The sequence below is a fragment of the Notamacropus eugenii genome, chromosome 3, assembly GCF_028372415.1.
Source record: "Notamacropus eugenii isolate mMacEug1 chromosome 3, mMacEug1.pri_v2, whole genome shotgun sequence".
Lineage (NCBI taxonomy): Eukaryota > Metazoa > Chordata > Mammalia > Diprotodontia > Macropodidae > Notamacropus > Notamacropus eugenii.
The window spans coordinates 118,526,460-118,542,068 of NC_092874.1; the positions used below are offsets into that span (position 1 = coordinate 118,526,460).

Consider the following 15,609-nt stretch of genomic DNA (forward strand, 5'->3'; position numbering starts at 1 on the left):
ATCTGTGTGACCTGGGATAAGTCTCTTATACTCTGCAACCCAGCTGCCTGATTAAATAAGAGAATTGTCAAATGACCTTTTCCAGCTCTAAATCCATAACCTATGACCCCTGACATGTCTGTGCCCTAGTGTCCCCACAATGGAAGGGATTGCAACTCAATTCCCTATGAGTAAGAAGGCAAGCAAAAAAGAAGGCAAGCAAAACCAGGCTACAAAGAGCATTTTAAATATACAACCCACTCAAATTCCTTTGCCTTGCATTCAAGGCCCTGCGTAGTCTGACCCCAATCTACCTTTCTCTCTCCCTTCATGTACATTTTTAGTTGTTCAGTCATTCTAGACATATTTGGCTCTTCATCATCCCATCTAGGGTTTTCTTGGCAAAGATATTGCAATGGTTTGCCATGTCCTTCTCCAGCTCAGATGAGGAAACTAAGGCAAACAGGGTTAAGTGACTTCCCCAGAGCCACACAACTAGTAAGAGTCTGAGGCTGGATTTGAACTGAAGAAGATGAATCTTCCTGACTGGGCATGATGCTTTATCCATTGTGCCACCTAGCTGCCCCAGTACATTGAACTACATATATTAACCTAGTATTCATGGAACGTGCTTCATAAATTTTTCCCTCCAAACTTTTGTTATCTCTGTTTCCTCCACTGAAACATGCAGTTCTATTTGTCCAGTTATTTCAAAGATCAGGCCAAATGTGACCTACTTCATGAACTCTCCTGTGATCCTCCCACCTAGAAGTAACTGTTGTCTCCTCTGGACTCCCATATCACTTCTCTCTGATTGTCCTTTCATAGGTTACCGTTTCTTAGATTCATTTTTTTTTATATGGTTCATCTTCCCAGCTAGACCATAAACTCCATGAAGGTATGAGATCAGCCTTATCCTACTTTATTTTGGACAGGGAATTTAGCACAAGGATTTACATGTAGCCCTTGCTCAGACATTATTTTGAATGTATGTACGAAAGTTTCAAAATCAAGCCCTTTCCTAAGAATAAAATGAAAACCCAGCCTTGATGTCTCTGTTTGGTTGGAGCTGGTGTGGAAAAAAATTTCCTTGCCTCAGGGAGGAAAGAAATTGAATCTAGAGGCATCAGACAGGATCATTTTAGCAGCATCTCTTGTATTTAAAAGGGGGAAAAAAACAACCCTACCAACAAGACATCAGCCAAATTAATTGTTTTCCTGATTAACAAAACACAATTAAGCCCCAAATGCTAGCAGCTTGGGGGAAGGTTATTGTATGTTATCCTACAGACCTTCTCTGGTCACATAGCAATGACAACTTCATTCTGCCCCCTCCCTGCTCCTCTCTCAGGGGACCCAGAGACAGATAACACTGCAAACTCATTATGGCCTCATTGCCTAAGTCTTCTCTAGGGAAACAGAGTCTGATCTTAGCCTGAGGTGCCAGGGGACATGTGTGCATATGCATGTGTGTGTGTATGTGTGTGAGCGTGTAAGTAAATGAGTGAGGAGGAGAAGAAGAAGAGAAAGAGAAAAGAGAGGGAGAAGGTAAATAAATGAGAATACTGGGCACTGTACCAGAAATCAGGAGACCTTAAGTTCTAGTGCAAGTTGTTAAAACTGATTAGTTTTGAGACCTAGGACAAGTAACTTAAACTTTGCTGAGCCTTCGGAAGTCTTTCTGGAGCCTCAACCTTTTGTATCTGGAGAATTGAAATAATGATCATCCAAACACAAAGTCATCATAGATACTGGGGTGTGATGGGGAAGGGGAGAATGGTAATGAGTCAAAGGGCAAAGCCTGCCAGCAATGGGTTGATGATTTATCTTTATATATAATCTATCACAACAAAGATCCCTGAAACAAAGAGTAGCAAAAGTGAAGGCATTTTCAATTCCATTGTGCAAGACACTTTGAGTCCTTGCTGCCCTTGTCAGAAGCCCAGGTAAAGTCACTGCTATAGGCAGTCTCCTAAACCAGTCCCCATGTTTTGAAGAATTAGACATGGACCACCCTGGGGACTCAAGGAAGGCTGCATCAATGTGGGCTCTAGTCTATCTCCTAAGAGGAAGCCTGTTCCAAGGAAGATGACACTACATCCCCAGTAGAGGATTCAGATAGCCTTGGATCCCATTGTGGCAAAGATGGACCCACTCCTAGCCCCAAGCTAAATGTGCTTAGGAAGCTCTGAGTCACTCCAGAGCAGAGCTGAGAGGAGGAGGGGGAAGGAGAACATTCAACAGGAAGCTTCTGTCAGGGTAACTTGACCTCTGAACAGCTCCCAGCTATTGACTTTAACTTGGACTCAGTCTCTGCTTCATCATTCTCTTGGCTTCTCCAATCCCAACATGGCCTATCTTTGTATATCATTCCATCATCCTCTCAAGAACAGTTCCTATTTACAAAATTCCCTCCCTTAGCTTGCCTGTTTCACTAAGGAAAGGAAGAACTGACTTGGTACCTTTCTTTTCTACTGTATTAATCCTTAGTCCACCTAAAGCTTTTGCCCATTTCTAAATGTAAAGCTTTGCTCCTGACATGACCATGAACCTCATCCCCTTATATACATTCAAAACATTTGTCCAATTCTATCATGGCAGGAAACACTCCAGGACACAACCCAGTCCAGGCAGAGGACTTTCTAAAAGGAATGGTGAAAAAGAATGGCAGGGAGTCACACATGAGGGAGACTGAGCAGAGGGCAGTTGAAAAAGTTGAGCTAATCAGATCAGAAAATCAGCCTTATTAAAGTTAAATTGGTTAAGTGGGATAGGGTGGCTTGTCCAGAGATACCCAATGAGTCACAAGATGGCTGAAGCACTGGTCAAAGTCAATACTTTAGGCTCTCAATTCCTGGCTGTGACTACCAGACCATGCCCTGCCTCCATTAACCTCTCAGGGATCATGTGCCCTCTGCTGCCAAGCAGCTAAGGCTGTTCCTGTCTTAGCTTCATGGTACATCAATCCTGCCAGGCCTCGCTTTTATCAGAAGCTATCCTGGTGGCATTACAGCTCAGGCTCATAGCCCTTCATGGATCATGGACTCACTTGGGATTCTCTGTTAGATTCACATGCTTTTTCTCTGTCACAAGCTTAGGACTATCCATTCCTCAATTGTCTCCCCTCTCCACATCTCCGCCATGTAATTCTTACCTCTTCCCAGCTCTCTAGGAAGATAGATTATGGGTGCCCAGCTGGTGAGAACAGACCTTCATCTGAGATGAGAAAGAATTTCTGCTATTTGTCCTTGTTAGGGCTCCAACTATGGGGAAACAGGACAACTGCCCTGGGTATATCTCCAGAGAGGAAGATATGGGATGGAAGCAAAGTAGAGGGTAGCACCAAAAGGTCATGCCTACATATTAGGCTGGCACCTCCTGATAATTGAGAGGGAACTGGTCTCCAAAGTAATTTGACACACTTCTGAAGGTCCCAAGAAATCTGTCAGCACTGCCCCCTTCCAAGGCTAAATTGAGTGCCCTGATATTGATATCACACAATGGGCCTCTGGTCGTTGTCCCAGATCTCTTATTGTCTAGCCAACCTCGTTTTCCTCTCTAGCTTCAAAAGACTTTCCATCATCAAACTCTATCTTACACTCTCCTGCAGAGTTCCAGGGTCAGACTCACTTCCGCCCTGTGGGCATTAATAAAGTCACACTTCTTCTACAGGACAGTCCTTCAAACACTTCACAGAATTACAGACTTTCACATTGAAAGGGAACTCACAGCCATCCAGTTCAACCCATATCCAAAAAAGAAATCTTTATAGCAATGCAACAGACAAGTAGCTGTCCAGTTTTTGCATGGAGACCTTCAGTGAAGGGAAATCCATTACTACTGAGGGTTGCCCATTTCTCTTTGGGATGGATTTGATTGTCTTCACACAGGATGCCCCCACTTCCACCACGGCTAGAGAGAATCATCTGCTTTCTTCATGTTTCCTTCAAGATTCAGCTCAAATACCATCTCCTAAATGAAGCCCTTATTGCCCCCTCCAACTGCTAGTGCTGACCCCTTCCATTTATCTTGTATCTATTATGTATATGCCATCAGTATGTGTGTAAATTGGTATGTATGTATGTGTGTATATGTCTATATATACAGACATATACATATGTATCTATGTATATCCATTTAATTAGGTATATCATACAGATGTATAAATGGCAATGAAAAGACAGAGTGGGAGAGAGAGGTAAGAAAGAGAGATGAGATAGAGAAAGATATACAGATATAGACATGAAGAAATATAGATACACATCATCCCCAGCTGGACTGTAAGTTCCTTGAGGGCAAATACTATTTCACTTTTTTCTTTATATTCCCAGGACCTGGCTAGTGCCTGGCACATTCTCCAGCCTTCACCTCCAGCCTTGTCCTCTCTTTTTTTCCTGCAGCCCCTTTCTCTAACTGGTGAGTTATTTTCAAAACCCCCATCGTGAGAAAGAGCCTAGGTCAGCTATCCTTTATTCTCTAGATGTTATCACCATATCCCCATGTCGAAATCTCCCATTCAAGCATTTCAGCTCTCCTTTATGTGTTGCCTTCACCCACTGGAAAGTTAGCTCCTCAAAGGCAAGGATGTCTTTCTTTTTGATTGTACTTCTATCCGTAATAATGACACATTTTTAAGTGATCTCTTAATAGATACCTGTTGGTTTGACTTGACTGGCACACAATAGGCATACAAGAAATGCTTATTGACTTGATTGGTAGGGAAATTTTTCCTCCAATTAAATAATAATTTCCCTTTTTGAAGCTTACAAACATTGTTCCTTGTTCTACAATCTGGAATCAAATAGAACAAGTCTGACCCTTTCTCCAAATAATAGCATTTTGAATCATTAGAGACAACTATTCTGTCCTCCCTGAGCCTTCTCTTCTCCAGGCTCAATATCTTCATGTTCTTTAAACATCTCTCAGATGGAATGGACTCTTGACCAATTGGATTTACTTCCTGTAGACACTATCTTACTAATGACTTTCCTAAAATGTGGTCTGCAAGACTGAACATAATATTCCAGGAGTGATCAGACCAGGGCAGAGTATAGTACAAGTATAGTACCTTATTTCTACATTCATGCCTCCCTTAAAGACAAAGATCAAATTAGCTTTTTTGGCTACCACATCACACCGTAGATTCATATGGAGTCGAAGTTCATTAAGACCCCTAGGTCCTTCTTCATATAAAATTCTGAAGATTTCCCTCAACAGAATAAGTTACTGTGTGGATGACCATAAAGTTCCAGTTTTTGTACTTCTGGTATCTATTATATCCAGTTTGTTTTTCTTAATGCAACCTAAGATTACATTAGCTTTTTTCTAGATTTATGACCTTCTCCTCCAATGCATCTACTTTCTCTCTCTGTCCAAGTAATCTAGAGTACTCTCAAAAGGCAATATCCCTTTTGTTTCTGATTCCATCAGTCTTCATACAAATGCTCTCGATTATGTTTCCTCTCTTTGGTGCCTGGATTTCTCATATGACTTGGTTCTCATAATAAACAATGGCATTCTATTCTCCTCCAACCTGACACACATTTTACCTATTCTATTTCTTTCAAATAAGCCATACTCTTCCAGATTCATATTCTCATCATGGGTCCCATCCCATTAAGACCCAGTGACACCTACAAGGCCAAAAATGCCTCCTTGAATTAGGATCTCTACTTCAACTTGCTTACTACCCTCCCTTGGTTCATTTGTGTTCAGATGTCTGATTTTATTAATGGCTTCTTTCTTGGATTTTGTCTCTTGTGAACTTCTGGCTGCTTGTGAACTTCAGTTGCTTGTGAACTTCAGCTGCTAATCTTCTTCTGATATTGTAGTTACTCTGTATGACATCTAGCTTACTGGATATGCTTTGGCAGTTTTCTCCCTCCTACCCACCCTTTTCTATGTAAAATTGTCTTAGAACTGTAATACTCCAAAACAAATATATTCTTAACAGCCCTTGTTAGCTGAAATCCATCTCTAGTCAGGAGTCTATTATTTCTGTACTTTAAGCTGTGACCCAAAAATCCAAATTCATTTTCAGGCACCATCTTCTTAACCAGCTGTTCACTTCCCAAATCTTCTTTTCTTTCCTAAGTCTCTTGCCTTGGATGGGATTCCTAAAACTCTCACAAACATATGTTATAAAAACCACTTGGGTCACCAAACTAACATCAAGCAATAGATATGCAAGTTATTTAAGTACCAAATAAAGTAGGGCACATGTTACTATGGTAAGTTGCAAGAAATAGAGCAGATACTTTTTGGGTGTACTGAGATTTTGGGGCAGTGATTATTTCAAGAAATTATTAGGACAATCAGTTTTGGATTAAAAACATTTTATTGTATTGAATTTTTAAATTAATTGGATCTCTGTGTTATGAGGGATAACTAAAGCATTATCTTTAGTGATGCATCCCTTAACTAGTTATACTACTTCAAAGTATATCCTCAATCCATTGTGTTCTCATGACCTAGTCACTCTGGGACTCAGTTTCCAAATTGAAGAGATTGGACAAAGCTCCCCTTCATCTGTAACATTCTATTACTCTATGATTCAATTTCAGTTAATTCAATAAAGTCTTAAGGGATCAATATGTGTAATACACTTTCCCTGGTGCTAGGGGAAACTGGTTAAAAAGATTGTCTCTGCATTCAAAAATCTACGGTGCTTCACCTCTTGCCAGGGTCCAATTTCCCTTTGGTCATTGGGACAACTTCTTTGTAGCCTGTGGCATAAGATATATTTTTTATCCACTTTGGGGGAGAAAAGGAGAAGCAGAGAGAAGTTTCTAGAAACTCTACCTAGAAACTGGATCCCATTGAGATTTGCCCAGGCTACATGAGCCAACTTATCCTAGGAAAGAGATTTTAAAAATCTAAGCCAATGCCTTTATTGTTCAATTGAGGAAAATGAGGTCCAGAGAAGTAAAGTAATTTACCCAAGATCACACAACTAACAAGGCAGAGAGTCTTGAGGGATCCTCTTCTTCAATGGTTTGTCTCCAGATTCTTTTTTCCCTTGGTAAGATGGGAGCAACTTAGATAAAAGAACAGAGGCCCTCATGAAGAAGGCTTCCCCTTGTCTGCTCTTCGTGACTAATGCCTCCTTTGTATTTGGCAGGATAATTTAGGTCTCCTCTGGGGGCAGCATCAAAACCAGCTGTTGCTACTAGTGGAGGATGCTGTTAAATCTCCCGCAAATTGTCTGTAAATGGAGAACAGCTGGATCCCTGGCAGGGTGAAGAAGGGGGGAAAATAGGGTAGAAAATAGATCTTCTCCAAACTCCCTTCCCCCTTTCATCTGTCCACTAACAAGTCATGCATGTGGATACACAGGCATGCGTGCATGCACGTGCACACACACACGCACATGTGCACACGCACACACACATACTTTGGCCAATTCTCATAGGGAATTTTGTTAACCCAGTAACAAGTCAAAATCAAGTTTGTGTAAAAGTAATAACTAGTACAGGGAGCAAAGAGCCACACTATGGGTTATGAGAAGAGTGATTATAATATAAGTAGTGCTTAGAGAAGCTAGGTGGTACAGTAAATACAGTAAATCCCTGGAACCAGGAGGGCCTGAGTTCAAATCCATCCTCAAACACTTACTAGCTGTGTGACTCTGGGCAAGTCCCTTAACTGTGATTGCCTCCAGAAATACATACATTAGCAACCCTGGTCCAAGATGCCCTTTTCCCAAACTGGACTGGGTACTCGACCTTGTTATTTCCTCCTCTCTGGTCACAGAGCACATGAGAAGGTACCTGGAAAAAATAATGAACAAGGCAATGCAGAAGAGTGAATAGAGAACTGGCCTCAGAATCAGGAAGGGAGGAAGGAAGGGAGGGAGGGAGGGAAGGAAGAAGGGAGGAAAAGAGAGAAGGAGGGAAGGGAAGAAAGAAATGAGGGAGGAAGAACAGAACTTAGTCTTATGAGGAAATTAATTGTCTAGGTTACATAATAGATAGAACTCTCAATGTGGAGTCAGGAAGTCTTGAATTTAAATCCTGACTCAGACACTTAGTAGCTATACAATTCTGGCTAAATTATTTAACCTTTCAGCCTCAGTTTCCTTGCCTGTAGAATGGGGGTAATAATATCCTGTGCCTCACAGGATTGTTGTGAGGATCAAATGAGATATATCTAAAGTACTTTCCAGACTTAAGGTTCTATATAGATAGAAGTTATTATTGTTGTCCAGTCTAATTGGGAGATAAAGTTCTTAGCAAGGAGTCTGGATGTCAGATATCTAACTTTCTTGTGACCTTGACCAAGTCATAGCATTCCATCACCCTTCCATTTTCCTAGCTATAAAATAAGACTACTCTGGGGCAGTCTGGTATTGCATACTGAGAAGAACCTTGGACTTGGACTTAGAAAACCTGGACTTGAATGCTACCTCTGACACATCTTTCTGAACGTGATCATGAGGGTCATGATAAGCACTTCAACCTCACAACATCGTTGTGAAGAAAGCACTTTGTAAACCTTGAAGTACTATATGAATGTGAGTTATGGTTATTTTATTACACCATCTGCTTGTTCCCTCTCCAGTGGGGAAGAGGAATGAGGTAATCCACACAAAATGCTTAGAGGAAAGAGATTTCGTAAAAACCAATCAGAGAACCTCAAGACCTGGAGGGGATTGGGTCTTGCCATTTCAAACCACCTACCCCAGTGTTACGAATACCACAGTTAGTTACAGGGACTTCAAAACAGACACCTCCCTGAGTCTTTCTACATGCACAAAGCACTTCTCTGATGCTTACCTGACTAAAGCTTTAGACTTTCACTGTCGTGGATGCAAAACAGCTCATTACGGCTTCTCGCCATGACTGAAGTCCCTTGCTAGGCTTTTGCATGCAAAATCCCCTTCTGGTGTTGCTCTCTCACTCACACCGCATTTCCCTCCCAGGTGCCCCACAGAGATGAGGGATATATTGAAACACCAAGGTAAATAAAGTAAATTTGCCTTAAATAGCACTTTAAATCACTTTAAATAGTGATTTAGGTTTATTTGATTTTTTCTAAAAACAAATTTTCCCCACCACCCCCACAGTCCCCTAGGTACCTAGAATCCTCAGCATCCACAATGGGTGGCCCAAGTGCTGGGCTCTAACTCACTTTGGGAGTGCCTCGGTGATTAAACGGAGATAATCATCTCTGCCCTATTCTGCTATTCAAAGGGCATTCTGAACACCAAATGAGGTAATGGAGAGCTTTGAAAAAAAGATCTAGAATAATGCATAAACGTAAGCTGTAATCACTTATGCTCTCTGGAACTGGAATTTTGTAAAAATGCCCCTTCTACATGACAATGATCTTCAGCTGACTGGCTTGCTGGTCTGCACAGAGGACATTCCACGTCTCATCTCAGTCTCTGCACTGGTTGCCCCCAAACTAGAATGCATTCCCTCCTTGGCTGCACCTGATAGAATTCCTTGATTCCTTCCCAACTCAGCTCAAATGACATCTGTATGAAGCCTTTCCTGATCTCCTGCCCAGACCGTCCCACCATCACCTTGTATTTTTGCATGTACTCATGGATGCACATCTTGTCTCGACCATTATAAAATGTAAACTCCTTGAGAGTAAGGACTGTTTCACTTTGTCTTCATTCTCCCATTGCCTAGCACAGGGTCAGGCACATAGTAGGTACTTTGCTTAATAAGTGCTTATTGACTGATTTTTGAGCAATGGGAATTATGCCTTTCTTCAAAGGACACAAAAAGAAATAGGTAGAGAAAGCAAAAAAAAAAAAATTGAGCAAAACTGAATGTTTCACCTAAATCTCCTAGTCATAACTTCTTGCCCTTGACAGACAAATCACTGTGCCAATGACAGATTCCAGGTATCTTATAAGTAAGCTAGATCCCAAGCAGCCCCTACAGAACCTGGGGACCCATAAAGGGAGGCCCTCAGCTCCAGGTACTTGGCAAGGTTGTTCATGTGGATAGTGAAGTGGAAGGAGGCCTCTTGGTCCATTGGCTCATAAGCCTAGGAATTCTCCCTGTAACACTTTAGGCAATATCATTTCTCAGATTTCTATCTATGCCACTAGTTTAGGCAAAGACAAGCTGTCTCCCATGGTCTTCTGAAGTTCCAGGGGGCTCCTAGAATGTGAATTCTCAAGACCAAAAGATAACTTCCAGAGAAGATATAAACAGAAAATGGTTGGGAAAGGGAGGTGAAGAGTAAACACCAAAGGGGACTTTAGGGCCTGATGGTCTCACAAAAATGCTCCAGCTGTGGATCTAGGAAAGAAAAACAGAGACAAGCCTCCAAGGTGAGTCAAAAATGTTAATATTAGACGGGATCACAAAGGCTGAAACCCCTCGTGCAAGAATATCTTCTACAGAATCCCCAGTCTTTGACATTTACTGAGCTGGCAAAAGGTGCTAAAGGCAGGATGAGGTCAAAGTTCAGACAAAGCATCTTTAAGCCAGTCTCATTCTACAAGTGAGGAAAAATGAGGCGTAGAGAAGGATATTAACTTGTCCAGTCACATAGGGAGTTAGTGGCAGATCCAGAACCAGAATCTTTCTCCTGATTCTCAAGCAGTGAACACTTTGCTTTGATGTTCATCTGTACTACAGGTTTGTTACAATCTCTTCTTGGACAAATCAAAAATTAACTACAGTTAAAGAATACAGAACAACCATTTATTAAGCATTGAAGCAACCTCCACTACTCTCCATATCATGGTTCTCTGACTGAGTTCCACTCATATTTCACTGAACTAAACTGCTTAGTGAGTACAGGCTCTGCTTTCATCTTCCTGGGCCTTGGTTTCCCCAAGTATACAAGAAAGGGAGAATGATCTCTGACCCCTCAAAGACATGAAACAATTGTGCAGACGACTAACACATTTTTAAAAACTTGCTCAGAGCTCTTTCGAGATGGGTGTGCCAGAAACACAAGCTATTTCTCCATGATTATTACTGAGCATTTCAACAAACTGAATGGTTCACAGAGTACCTTCCAAATGCATTCTTTGTTATTGATGTTGGCAAGAACTTTAAAGATCCTTGGTTGGGAACATTAAATGTTATTTCCTTTAGCTTTTAACTTGATCTTCTGTCCTAAAGTTTCATTCAAATAAAACCCAAGCTACAACTTTGCTTGGAGCCTCTCCCATTTCATTAACTCCTCCTCCTAATACCATAATCCTCACCTCAGTGCCCCCCCAACAGTGTCAAGCGTTAATTAAATGGAAATTGGTTTTTTTTTTAAAAAATGCAGAGACATCTGCATATGATGTTTTATTATTACAATTAGGCAGATTGGCTTCCAAAGCAAATGCAGAAATCATTTCTGGAGGATTTATGTCCAGCATTAAGACAAACACAATAAAGAAAGCCCACAGCAGGTCTGCACAACGCTGCAAATCCATTTAGGCAGCTCATCAGAAAGGGAATAGTGGGGACAGGTCTGCAGCAATATTACTGCTATATATGCAAAGAGAGAGAGAGAGTTTGCTGTCTCCTTTAGCTCCATGTGACAGATTTTAGTAACGGCACAAACTCAGAGTCCAAAGACCTGGGTTCAAATCTAGCTTGATTCCTTCTTGGCTACGTTGCCTTGGGCAATTTCTTTATCTCTCTAAGCTTCATTTCCTTGATGGGAATAATAAACAGGGGCAACATTAGACAGATATCCTTTCTCTAAAAACAGAGCAGACACTGAAGAAGAGGGAAAGGGCATAGAGTGGGGTCATGGACAGTATGTCAGTCTTGGAGTAGAAAATACTTGGGTTCAAATCCCACCTCAGATACTTTCAAGCTGGATGACCTTGAGCAAGTTGCATAATTTCTCTGGAAACCTCTTTCCTTGACTACAAAATAAGACCAGATTCAGTAGCCTTCAAGGTCCCTTCCAGTGGTAGATCTATGATTCCATGGAATTGAAAGGAGAGGAAAGAAAGTTCCAAAGAAAACTTTCACATTACCTCTTGATTTAACAATGGGTAGTATAGTGCCAAGATCATTTGTTGCAACTGGGTAGAGAAGTTGTAGTAAGAAGAATTAGAACAGTTAAATTGTTGGCAGTGTATTCATGTAGTAAGGTTCCTATTGCTACCACTAATAATAATAACTAATCACTGACTACCATAAGAATCTATTAATAAAAAAATCAGAGAAGCAAAGGAAGACTTCTATGAAACTTATTCAGAGTAAAATTAGCAGAACCAGGAAAATAATACTCCCCCAAAATAATTTCAGTATTGTAAATGAAATACGAAAAAAGGATCTGAATGCTATGAAATTTAAAGTAACCAAAAGGTTGGCCCCAGAAAAGAAGCTGAGAAGATAGACTGCCCTCCTTTCTTGGTAGAGGTAGGTGGCTAGAGATACAGAACATTAGAAGCATGGTCACATTTGGCTGCTGGGTTGATTTGGTCTGCTGAAATGTATTTTTTCCTCTGTTTTTTTATTCCTTGTTATAAGGGATGGGTAGGGGAGAAGAATGAATGTATTCAGAAATAAAGGTGCTTAAGAATCAAGAGGGTAGGGATAAGTGAGATTTCATTGGTATAGGGATTCTCAGATGAGAAAATTCCTTTTATCTAAATTGTAGGTTGCCTCTTTTAAAAAATTTTTTAAAGAGCTGAGGACATGGACCACAAATTGATAATATTCACAATAACTGCCCACATTTCTATACCATTTTAAGGTTTACCAAGTATTTTCCTCATGACACCTCTGTGAAGTATTCAATATAAATTTCACAGATGAGAAAACTGAGGCTCAAAAAGGAAATCTGACAGGAGGGGATATGGGCTAGGTGTGGGAAGGGGATTATAGAGGAAGGAGGCAAGCTACCATACTACCCCTTCCTTTGTTGCCCACTTCCCCTCCCAGACTATATTGGGTGTTTCCATTTAAGTCACTTGGCCTTCACTGCAGCATACGAAATAATGAATCAATAAGCCTTTATTGAATATCTAGTATGTGCTAGAAAAGCACTCTGCTAGTTAGTAGTGATATGAAAACAAAAACAAAACAATATTACCTCAAGGAGCACACGTTCTATAAGGGAAAACAACATGTACATAAATATCCCAGTGCAAAATGCATTTTTATCCCATTTATTACCCCAATGAAGATGAGGTTCCCAGGACAGATAAATGTTTGTGACCCGTCCAAGTGAGTGGTCTAAAACAGCACTACAGAATGGTACAGGAGAACAAGCATGGAATTTGGGATCAGAAGACTAGGACTTAAATCCTGGCTAAAGTTCCTGAACTAAGTGATACTGGGCAAGTTACTAACCTCCAAGGGAATCAGTTAGTAGTGTAAAATGATGGAGATAGACCAAATGTCCTCAGGAGTGTCTTCCATCCCTAAACCTATGATCCTATAAAAAGTTTCTATTAAGGAAGAAAGTAGCCAGAGGTTCTATTGAGAATGAATGCTTCATCTAGCATAAGCGTCCACCAGTTTTTCTTCCTATTTCCCATTCTATAAGCTAAAAGCCAGGACACTTTTGACCAAATACTGATACTGATGCTCCTATGACCTAGAGACTTTCCCTACATAGGTTATGATGGGGGAAAGACATGCTTAACCAAATGAAATTTTTATTGCTTCAGGATTAAAGAGGGTGGAGGAAGCAACGTTGACAAGGCATCAAAAAGAAGATGGGGGTCTATGCCTGTTTTTACACCCAGGGCCATCTCCAGTTGTCCTGATCAACATCTTACCACTGGATTCAGATGGCTCCAGAGGACAGCGTGAGCCTCGTGCCTTGGCACAGCCCTGCCTCACAAGTCCAATTCACTTGCAAATCATGGTATCATCTTCCTGATGTCACGGTCCTCTTCTAGAACAAAAGATGACCACTAACAACGCAGTAGTTTCTAAAGGATGGTCTGAGGACCCACTGAAAGGTCTCAAGTGATCCTAGAGATCAAAACTGTTTTCATAATAACACAAAGATATTTTTGTCTAGTAAAATACTCATTCCTTTTCTAACTACATATCTGTGTAAGGCCAGATTTTCTTCATATACTTTAACCAAAGCAACATATCGCAACAAACCGAATACAGAAGCAAATATGAGAGTCCAGCTGTCTTCTATTAAACCAGACTTTAAGGAGACTTACAAAAATATGTAAAACAATGCCTCTCTTTTAAAATTTTTTTCTTTTGGAAAATGTAGTTATTTTTCATTTTTAAAAATGTGAACATGCAATGGGTTTATTATTGTTATTTTTAATTAATAAATAATTTTAAATTTTATTCATTTTAATTTCTGATATGGTACATACAAATTGGGTAATTAGTGGCCATTGTCATCCCCGATCCTTATTGTTCGAAAAGGACTGTGTAGATAGCGTACCTTTCTCCAGTACTATTTGCTGTATGATACTTGGGCCCTCTTGCCTAAAAGTATATAGTTCATTTGTAGCAGACCCAGAACGAGTTATCCTGTGTCCTAGACCAAAGCTTTCTCTATTATAGCATGCCCCCTACCATTCATCATTATTTCTATTCAAATTCCTACATATAGACCATGAGGTCATCGGTAAAAATCGAGGATCAGTTTCCTCATCTGTAAAATGAAAGGAATGGACTGGTTGGTTGCAAAGATCTCCTCTGGCTCTCAATCCTATGTAACTCCTCCAAGATCAAATACAAAACACCTTGTCTGGCATTTGAAGCCCTTTCAAACCTGACTCCTTCCCATTCATGTAGTATTCTTACACTGTCCTCACTTCCATGGACTCTAGAATCCAAGCTGAGCTGCTTGGTTTCTTCATAGACAACACTCCATCTCCCATCTCCATTCTTTTGCATTGGTTGCCCTCCATGCCTTCGTTGCTCTTCTTCTTTGTCACCATTTCCTAGAATCCCTACTTTTGTTCAAAACTCAGCTCAAATCCCACGTTCTGCAGGAGGTATCTTCTGCCACCACCCCCACCACCCCAACTAATGGTGCAGGCTCTCTTCTCTAAAGCTCTAAAGCTAACTAATTACCATCTCTTTGGTATGTATTTTATTTGTACATATTTATATGCATATCTCTCCTATAAGAAAGCAAACTTCTTGAGGGTAGAGAGGATTTTTGCCTTTTCTTTGTATCCCCACCACTTAACGTGGTGCCTGGCTTACAGTGAATGTATTTAATAAATGTTTCTTGATTGATGACTATCAAAAAAGGAGACTGTTGCTTACAGAATTCACTTGTATTTATGACTCCAAGCTTGCTGCCATGCCTCATGCATCTATTCCTCCCTAATCTGACCCCTGTCAACATTTACAAAGTTGTAGCAACTTCAGCATTGGAGTGATGGAGCCATGGCAACCTTCTCTAGGTGTCGAGGGCTACAATCAATGCCCTCTCTCAAAGTCTCTTTGAGATTTTTAGCTATTCCTTGACATAGTTCCTTTCATACATCCATGGGTCATGCCCCAAGCACCAATGTAATGACATATCAGGCAAAGATGGTACAGTTTATTTTTCTTTTGTGCCAAGAGCAGGGAGCAAGACTTTCCAGAGTAGCAAATCCTCTCTCTCTCTCTCTCTCTCTCTCTCTCTCTCTCTCTCTCTCTCTCTCTCTCTCTCTCTCTCTCTCGCCATGAAAAGAAAAGAGCTTCCTCCTTCCTGTTTTCAATTTAGTCC

At 40.7% G+C, this 15,609-nt stretch overlaps 1 long non-coding RNA gene across 1 annotated transcript in view; it reads right to left on the reverse strand.

Annotated features, from left to right (window-relative positions):
• Positions 1 to 6,298: 6,298 nt before the first annotated feature.
• Positions 6,299 to 15,609, reverse strand: part of LOC140531252 (uncharacterized) — a 60,660-nt gene continuing 51,349 nt past the window's right edge. The window contains exons 4-5 of the long non-coding RNA XR_011976306.1: positions 7,650 to 7,748; positions 6,299 to 7,208 (exon numbers count right to left, since the gene is read on the reverse strand). This is a non-coding gene — a long non-coding RNA (uncharacterized lncRNA). The remainder of the gene's footprint in view (positions 7,209 to 7,649; positions 7,749 to 15,609) is intronic.